At 43.1% G+C, this 9,057-nt stretch overlaps 1 pseudogene; it reads left to right on the top strand.

The window, feature by feature from the left end:
- The first annotated feature begins 2,441 nt into the window (after positions 1 to 2,441).
- Positions 2,442 to 8,799, top strand: LOC102854906 (annotated as a pseudogene).
- Positions 8,800 to 9,057: the final 258 nt, after the last annotated feature.

Below are 9,057 nucleotides of genomic sequence, written 5' to 3'. Positions count from 1 at the left end.
AAGAATCTGCAGTGTGGACATCTTCAAAATGCATTTGGTAGGTCATTTCCCTGTAGCTTCACTAAGCTTAGAGTCTTGTAGTTGGAGGGGAAATGGGGAAAGCTTTCTCCTTCCACCTCTCTTCAGTTAAGATCAGTATTGGCTCTCTGCTGACACCTACAGGCTAATCAGAAAATGAGGCCTAAAAATCTTAGGGAGAGAGAACACACAATGTGTGGTGGTGGTGGTGGTGGTGGTGGTGGTGTGTACCCTAGAGTTGGAATGACCCATACATAGCTGATCCTCCAGCGGGTTTTCAACGGCAGTTTATCGCACAGGGGGAGATTGCCCATCTTTCTCCTGTGGAACAATGTATCTACAGAGACACAATTACTTAGATTTCTAAAGCATAGCTTCTCGGAATATTATGCACATCCGAATCACCCAAGAAATGTGTTCATTTTCAGGAGGGTTAGGGCAGAGGCCTGAGATTCTGTGGGTCAAAGCCCTGGGATCCTTGAAGAGTGTGGAACTCCATCACCTGCTGAAGAGCTGAACACAGCATTGACTGTCAGAGGTGGAAAGGGTAGAAGGGCCTGTCCAAATCCCATGTTTGACAGCGAAGAAAACTGAGGACTTAGAGAAAACATGCCCTAAACAGGAACCATCACAATTTTATGCAGTGTATGAGGTTTCATTTCTCTAACTTGACTTTTGAATCTATGACAAAACAATATGAATGTAAAAGGGCTTTCCAGTTCAAAACATGATTATAAGAGTTGTCCAGGGCACGCTGCTAGAAAGAGCTGTGCAAGATTCTGCTGTTTCTTCCTCCCTGGAGCTCATGAGAATAAGTCAGTCACTCTTCAGAACAAAACACAACAAACACTTCATTGCTTTGGAGTCAAAACCAACTCATACCTGACCCTCCAGCAGATTATCAGGGCTGTAACTCACATGGAGGAGATAGCCCATCTTTCTCTCATAGAGCAGCTGGTGGATTTGAACTGCTGACTTTTGTGTTAGTAGCTCAACTGCACTGCAATCCCAAAGGCATGTGTTTCCAATCCACCAGGTCCTCGACGAGAGAAGGATGGGCAATCTCCTCCCATGTGATGAACTGCCTATGAAAATCAGCAGGAAAGTCAGGTATGTGTTGGTTCTGATTCAATGGTACAGAACAACAACAGCTCAGCTCCTTACGCATCAGGGCACTAGAGACCCTCGAAGATCGGATTGATTTCTACAAGTCTTGAGTGTAAAAAATGGAAGCTTTAGACAATGGATAATACTCCCCCCCCCCCTTTTCTCCTTGATGCTCTGTTGGCTGGGAGAGTTCTAGATTAGATGGGAAATGCCTTTGAAGTGCAAAAGAAACTGATATTCCTCAGACAGTGAGCAGAGAGTCCAAGTTGCTGAAGGGCTTGTCAAGGTTAGAAATCTCAATGCGTTCTTAATATTCTGTCTGGCTGAGATAACAATGAAAGAGCAGCTTGCTACACACAACACTCCAATATTTCTTCCATCACGTAACACGATGCTTCAAGCCTGGCCCTTACCACTCTCCAGGGCACGCACCTCTCTAGGTCCTGTTGGGATACCTCCCACCCACTTCACAGTGTCTACCACTACCCATGCGATAAGAGAACCATGCAGGGCCGTTGACTTTTAATGGAAGGGCATTAAGAGACTCATTCAGCTAAATTTCAGCTATATTAGGTGCAAAATGTGTACGTTGTGGAACACATTACCGTCAGCAAACAGTTGACACTGCGCTTTATAATTCAGGGCCTTGGAGTGGATTACCCCCAAACCACAATTAATTGGCAGAATATGGAAAATAAACACCAACTTATGGAATTCATTAACATTACCATTTGCAGTAATGGTTAAGCTATATAGGCTTTGAGAAATGCAGAAATTGACAATTGTGTGTATTATCTGGCACAGGGAGTGGAAAAATCCCTCAAGGGGAAAAACAGAAGATAAGGACTTTGTCCTTGAGTCTGCAGTTTATGGGCTGTGTGTCCGTGAGCAGTGTGCTTGGACTCCCTGAGGCTCAAATTCCTGTATTTGTGAGGTGAAGAGCAGACACATGTCTACGGAAAAAAGCGCCCAAGGCAACCACTGGAAGTGTCTCCCTGTCCAAACATCTGACGCCCATATTTTGGGTAACTCCACCCTTATTCACAGTAGCTGCAACAATGGATTTGAGCACAACAAAGATTGTGAAGATGGGGCAGGGTCAGGCAAGGTTTTGTTCTGTTGAGCACAGGGTCACTCTGAATCAGGGCTGACTTGATGGCACAGAACAACCTGCGCTCAAAAATACAAGCAAGTTCACTAACCTTAGTTAACGCATTGTGCCACTGCATAACAATTACAACTGCACTTCTGTTGATATCACTGATAAAAATTGGTCTATGTTGGAGGGACAGTGCAAGAGAGGATGGACCCTCGTAATGGAGGTAAGTGTGTCAGAGACAATAAAATGGCACAGGATAGAGCAGGGTTTAGGGCTGTTGTATATAGGGTCATTATGAGTTGCAGGCAACTCAACAGCACATAACAACAATGGTATGTATCAGAGAACTAGACAATGGCTAAGGATGATAGAAAGAGAATTGATGTCTTTGAGCTGTGGTGCTGGAGAAGAGTATTGAGGGTACCATGGACTGCTCAGAGAACAAACAAATTCATCCTGGAAAGGGTTAAACCAGGCTGCTCCTTGGAGGCAAGGATTCTGGGGCTCCGTCTAACATACTCTGGACATGTAAGGAGGGACAGGTCCCTAGAGAGGGACATCATGCTTGGGAGGGTGGAGGGACAGCGCAGGAGGGGAAGACCCCCGATGAGATGGACTGACTCACTGACTGGAATAATGAGGGTGGATGTGTCAGAAACAGTGAGGTTGGCTCAAGATAGAGCAGGATTCAGAGCTGTTGTACACAGGGTCATTATGAGTTACAGGAGATTCAACATCATAACAACATGATCAGAAGGTTTTGTTATTATATGGTCGCTGTTTGTTTGGGGGTTTTTGTTTGTTTTTCCATTTCTTCTCTTTCTACACTCAACAGAGCAAGATCCTAATCTGCCCTGACCTGAGAAGGCTCGAAGATAGAACAGTGTGAGTTTTAACTGACTCAGGCATCTCTCAGAGTTGATGATGAAAACCTTGTTGGTCAATAGAGACTTCTTGGTGACACTTCTCCTCAAGTGCACCAAGGACACATGCCCTACCCACCATACTTTAGATTCATCTCTGATGAAAAGGTTTATAAAGACAGTTTTTAAGTTCCTTTCTACCTCCAATACTTATGATCTCAAAACCTGTAGAGTTGAAGATAAAATTCACAATTTCTACAGGAGGAAAAGAGCACGAAATCTCTTGTTCCCTAATGTAGTTCACAAAACTGTCTTCTGCGTCTGGGACTGTGTGCACAGCTAGTTGCTTGTCATCTAGGTTTTTATCATATTCATCTTTGTTTCCTTAGCAACCAGTCCAGGGGTTTGGCACATAGTGAAAACCAAATCTAGTACTGTTAAATCTACTCTACCTCCTACACTGCAGAGTAGAGCTGACCCCTACATGGCATATTGTTGGTGCTGCTGTTGGTATGAACTGTGAAGTTGGAACTGACTTACAGTTGACCCTCCAGCGGGCTGTCAGAGGCTGTCAATCTCATGAAAAGTGGTTGCCTATCTCACCCCCATGGAGCAGCTGGTGGATTTGAATGCCCTGCTTCTGGGTTAGTAACAAAACTTTCACCCACTAGGCCATCAGAGCTCCTGATAGTGTTGTTAGTTTCTACCTAATCAATTCCAACTCGTGGTCTCTCCAGAAATTACTGTTTTGTACTGTAGACACAGTTCTAACTCACAGTGACCTTGTGGGACAGAATAGGCCTGCCCAGTAGGTTCTTTTGTTTTTTAAAAAAAATATTATGTTAATGAAAGTTTACAGTGACTTTGGATTTTCAGTCACTCATTGTTGCATACTTTCCTCCCTAAACACCCCTCACCGCCAGTTTGCTTTTCTCTTTGAAAAGTAAAAAACCAAAAACAAAAAGAAAAACCTCCTTCATTGTTATACAGTCCCTTTACCCCAGTCCACTCCACTATGCAGCTTTCATTCTGGACTCTTGTCATGATGATAATACCTAATCATGTATTCCTCCCAAACAGTTCTCTCCCTCATCGGTTTCAATATAGTGTACATTATTTATCCCCTCTTTTCTTTGTTTCCTCCCAACCCTGATGTCAGTTCCGTTTTATAACAGTGGTTCTGTGCAGTATTTGTCCTTTTGTCACTGAGATATTTCACTCAGCATAACGTCCTCCAGGGTCACCCTTTTGTATAATATTTCATTAGTTCCTTATTTTTCAGTGAAGCATAGTATTCCATTGTGTGAATATACCACAACTTCTCTATCCATTCATTTGTTGATGGCCACTTGGGTTGTTTCCAACTCTTTGCTATTGTGAACAAAACAGCAATAAACATGAGTGTGCATATATCTGCTTGAGTGACAGTTACGGTTTCTTTAAGATATATTCCAGTAGTAGAATTGCTGGCTCAAATGATATTTCTTTTTCCAACTTTTTGAGAAAACACCATACAGCCCTCCATAGTGGTTGCACCATTTTACACTCCCACCAATAAGGCTTGAATAAGGCTTCCAGTTTCTCCACAACCTTGCCAACATTTGTTGCTTACTGTTCTGTTAAATTTTGCTATTCTGATGGGGATGAGATGATATTTCATAGTTGTCTTGATTTGCATCTCTCTTAGAGCTAGGGACTTTGAACATTTCTTCATGTGCTTGTTAACCATCTGAATATCTTCTTTGGTGAAGTGTCTGTTCATATCCTGTGCCCATTTTTCAATTGGATTATTTACCTTTATCTTGTTGTGGTGCTCAAGTATTTTATAAATTCTGGATATAAGTCCCTTATCTAACATGTCATTCATTACCAAATACTTTTTCCCAGTCTGTGGCTTCCCTTTGTACCCTGTTGGAGAAGTTTTTGGATGTGCATAGGGATTTGATTCTTCGAACATCGCATTCATCTGTTTTATCCTCTCCTGGTTGTAGTGCCCAGTAGGTTCTTAAACTGAAATCTCTGCGAGCATGTCACTAGGCCTCTTCTCCCACAGAACTGCTGGTGGGTGCAAATTGCAGGCCTTTTGGTTCGCAGCTGAGTGCTTAACCATTGGGTCACCAGGGCTCCTTAATCCATCGATCCAAACCTACAAACCTACTGCTGTAGAGTAAATTCTGACTCATTATGACCATGCATAATCATTGAATGAATTAAAAAGGAGGTAAGGCCTAATTTCTAAATTCTGTAGATCCTTGCTCTTACTTCCAGTCACTATGCTGTCTCTTCTTTAAAGCCAAATCTCAGAGCAAATGATCAGCTGGCTCCCTTCTCCCACTCCTTTCGCCATGTTTCTAATCTGGCTTCCACTCCTCTACCGGTTGTTGTTAAGTAGTGGCTTCCAACTCATGGTGGTCCCAGGTGTCTTGGAGAGGAAAGATGTGCCATAGGATTTTTTGTAACTAAATTTTTAGAAGCCTTTCCTCCTGAACAGCCAACTTTTTGGTTAAGCACGGTCAAGTGTTAATTATTTGTGCCACCTAGGGACTCTTTATCCCTTTTTCGTTGTTGTTGGGCTCTGTTGAATTGATTCTTTTGAGGCCACTGAACTAACTCCTTCCAAGTTTACAAATGGCTTCTGAAATAGTAAATGAGCATTTGTATCCTCTGTTGTACCTGATGGCTCACCAGCATTCAGCACTGTGGTCTGCCTTTTGTTACTGAGACCATTCTTCTCTGGCTCCCATCAGGCACTTTGACCTCCCTCCGACTTCTGTCGTTGCTTATCCTCAGCATCCTCTGCAGTCACCTTTCTCCACAGTAAACAAGTGCTGGAATCCCTCAAACTTCAGTTTTATGAGCGCTCTTGGACCATTTCATGTATCCATATGCCACAGACTCTTAATATCTCCAAACCAGACATTCTTCTAACCTTTCCTCTTCTGCAGAGCAGCTGGTGATTTGAACACCTCACCTTCCAGTTAGTAGATAAACGTGTTAACCAGCTACATAAAAAACTAAAGCCCAAACTCACTGCTATCGAGTTGGTTCTGACTCATAGCAGCCTTTCATCAGGTTTCTGAGACTGTGTATCTTTACTAGAAGAAACTGCCATCTTTTTCCTGTGGAACAGCTGGTGGATTTGAACCTCTGACCTTTTAGTTAGCACCTCTACGCACAACACAATGCATTACTGGGACCCCTTTTTCTGTCCACTGTTGTTGTTAGTTACCATGTAGTCAACCATGATGACTCATAGTAACTCTATGAACAAAAGTTCTGAACCTTGCCCTATCCTATTGTTGTTGTTGTTGATTACCTTTGAATCCAGCAGAACTCATAGTTGACACTATGAACAAAAGGCCTGAAGCCTTTCTACAACCATCGACATTTATCAAAGTTCATAGTTGTTTAGGGAGTGGCTGCCACTCGGCTTCCAATATTATCCTTAAAATCTCTGATAGGTTAGAATGGCTAATTTAAGAAACAAAAACAACTGAAAAGAAATAAATATTCAAAACCTAACTATATTAAGCACTGATGAAGATGTAGAAAAATGAAAGCCTAATACAAGGTTTTAAATCAAGAAATGTGTATACACTGAGCAAATGATTCAATCTACATGCTGAGCAAATTGTTCAAGAAGTTGGACTTTATAAAGAGGAGTGTGACATCAGGATCAGAGACAAATAATCAACAATTTGTGTTAGAAAGATGGCACAACCTTGCTTGGTGAAAGTGAAGAAGACGGAGCTCTGGTGGCCTAGTGGCAAGAAGCCTCACTGCAATCCCAAAGGCAAGGCATGCAGTTTGAATCCACCAGATGTGCTGCTGGAGAAGGAGGGGCAATCTCCTCTAGTTCCAGTCAGATCCAACTCGATCGACTCTACGGTACACAACAAGAAGGGGGGAAGGGAGAGAGAGAGAAAAGAAGAAGAATGAGGAGGAGGAGGAGAAGAAAAAGACAACTTTAAATATTTGCTACAGAAGATCAAGGACTGTAGCCTTCCATATGAATTGCATTTCAATTTCAAGAAAACAAAAACCCTCACCACTGGGCCAATAGGCAATATATCATGATAAGTGGGGAGGGGGGGAACTGAAGTTCTCAATGATTTTATCTTGCTTGTACCCACAGTCAACACCCCTGGTACAGGCAGTCAAGAAATCAGAAGATGTGTTGCACTGAGAAGATCTGCTGCCAGTTACTTCTCCAAAGTTCTAAGGAGCAATGATGTTAAAGACCAAGATGCACCTTATTCAAGCCATGGTATTTTCAATTACTTGCTATGCATCTGAAAGTTGGATGACAACTAAGGATGACAGAAGAAGAATCAATGGCTTTGAGTTATAGTGTTGGAGAAGAGTACTGAATATCCAATGGACTGCCTAGAGAAGAAACAAGTATTCTTAGAAGAATGTGAAGCCAGAATCCTCCTTAGACGCAACGATGCCAATCCTTCCTCTCACATACTTTGGACATGTTGTTAGGAATGGCTAGGCCTTGGAAAAGGACATCGTATTTGCTAAGGTAGAGTATCAGCAAAAGAGAGGAAGATCCTCAGGGAGATGGATTGACAGTGACTGTCACAACAGGCTCAGGTGTATCAGAGATGGTGAGGGCGGCACAGAAGAGGGCAAGGTTCAGATCTGTTGTTCATACGGTCGCCCTGAGTTGTATGTGACTTGATGGCACGTAACAACAATAACACTTGGCTGCTGGAAGTACAAACTAATATAACCATTTTAAAAAGCAGTTTAATAGCTTATTATAATTAAACATATGCTTACATGAGCCAGCAACTGCTTTTCTGGATATCTGCCCTAGATAAATGAAATATCATACTACATGCAAAACTCTACAGGAGTCTTTTGAGCCTCGTTATTAATAAATGCCAACAATTGAAAGCAATTCAAAAGTCCATAAATTGGGAGCTGTCCAGGGACAGCCAGGCAACAAGGAGCGCTGGTGGGACGATCCTCTGCACTTCTCATATGGGCTGTAGACCCAGGCTGGAGGGTCCAAGCACACACCATTCACCAAGAGAGTCACCTCCGCCCAGGATGGATCCCCTAGAGGTAAAAGTTGGAAGTCACTGAAAAATGTAAAGTAGATGAAGCCCATCTTCCCTTCTGAGTTCTTAAAGAAGACAGTTGGTGGCTTTCCAAAAGGAGCTGAGGCCCCACCTCAGAGACTATTCTGGGCCTTCTCCAAAGGGCCCTCTTCTTTCAAATAAGGCTCCTTGATCTCCACTAGTGGGGAATTACCCTGTTTCCAGTGTGAATCCCACATATTTTCAAGACATTGAGACTGAACCTTTCCTGGAGGATGTCTTGAGACCTTCGGAACTGGCATTGGAGAACTGCTGTGGACCCATGAAGAAGTAGGCATGTGATGGCACCAACGGGAGCCCGGCACGTCACCTGGCACTGCTGCAGGAACAATGCGCTGGAGGGAAGCTATCAACACCAGTAAAGAAGAGGATAGCTCTGCTGGTGCACGAGCTTTCCAGCTCTCGGTGAGATGCAGCAGATAACATCCTCCACTCACTCATGACCCACCATGTGTCTGAGGTCAGTCAGTGGATGATGGCACTGAAAAGATTACTTGAAGCAAAGAAGTGTCTGTCTTCAGAGAAGGAAGCCAATGAAGATAAATCAGTAACCACAATGGAAGAGAACCAAACCGTACCAGTGTTCCTTGGGACTCCATAATTCCCTAGGTTCCCCAGATTTTCCTCACACCATCTCTTTTGCCTTAGTATTTTCTCACTTGGAATGTGCCTCAACTGGTGTCAGCAGCAAACAAAGAGAAGAGTAAGGTGTTTATCCATTCTACATTGGCCAGTAGGGAGCTCTGGTGGCCTAGTGGTAAGAAGCTGTGCTACAATCCAAAGTGCAGTATGAATCCACCAGCCCACAGGAAAATGATGGGTTGTCTCATGCTATGCTATTAACTACCTCTGAAAACCC

This window comes from Elephantulus edwardii, unplaced genomic scaffold, assembly GCF_000299155.1.
Source record: "Elephantulus edwardii isolate Elephantulus edwardi_28Jun2011 unplaced genomic scaffold, EleEdw1.0 scaffold00038, whole genome shotgun sequence".
NCBI classification, from domain to species: Eukaryota; Metazoa; Chordata; class Mammalia; order Macroscelidea; family Macroscelididae; genus Elephantulus; species Elephantulus edwardii.
Note: the sequence above shows the minus strand (reverse complement) of the source record. Positions and strands in the feature narration are given on the sequence as shown.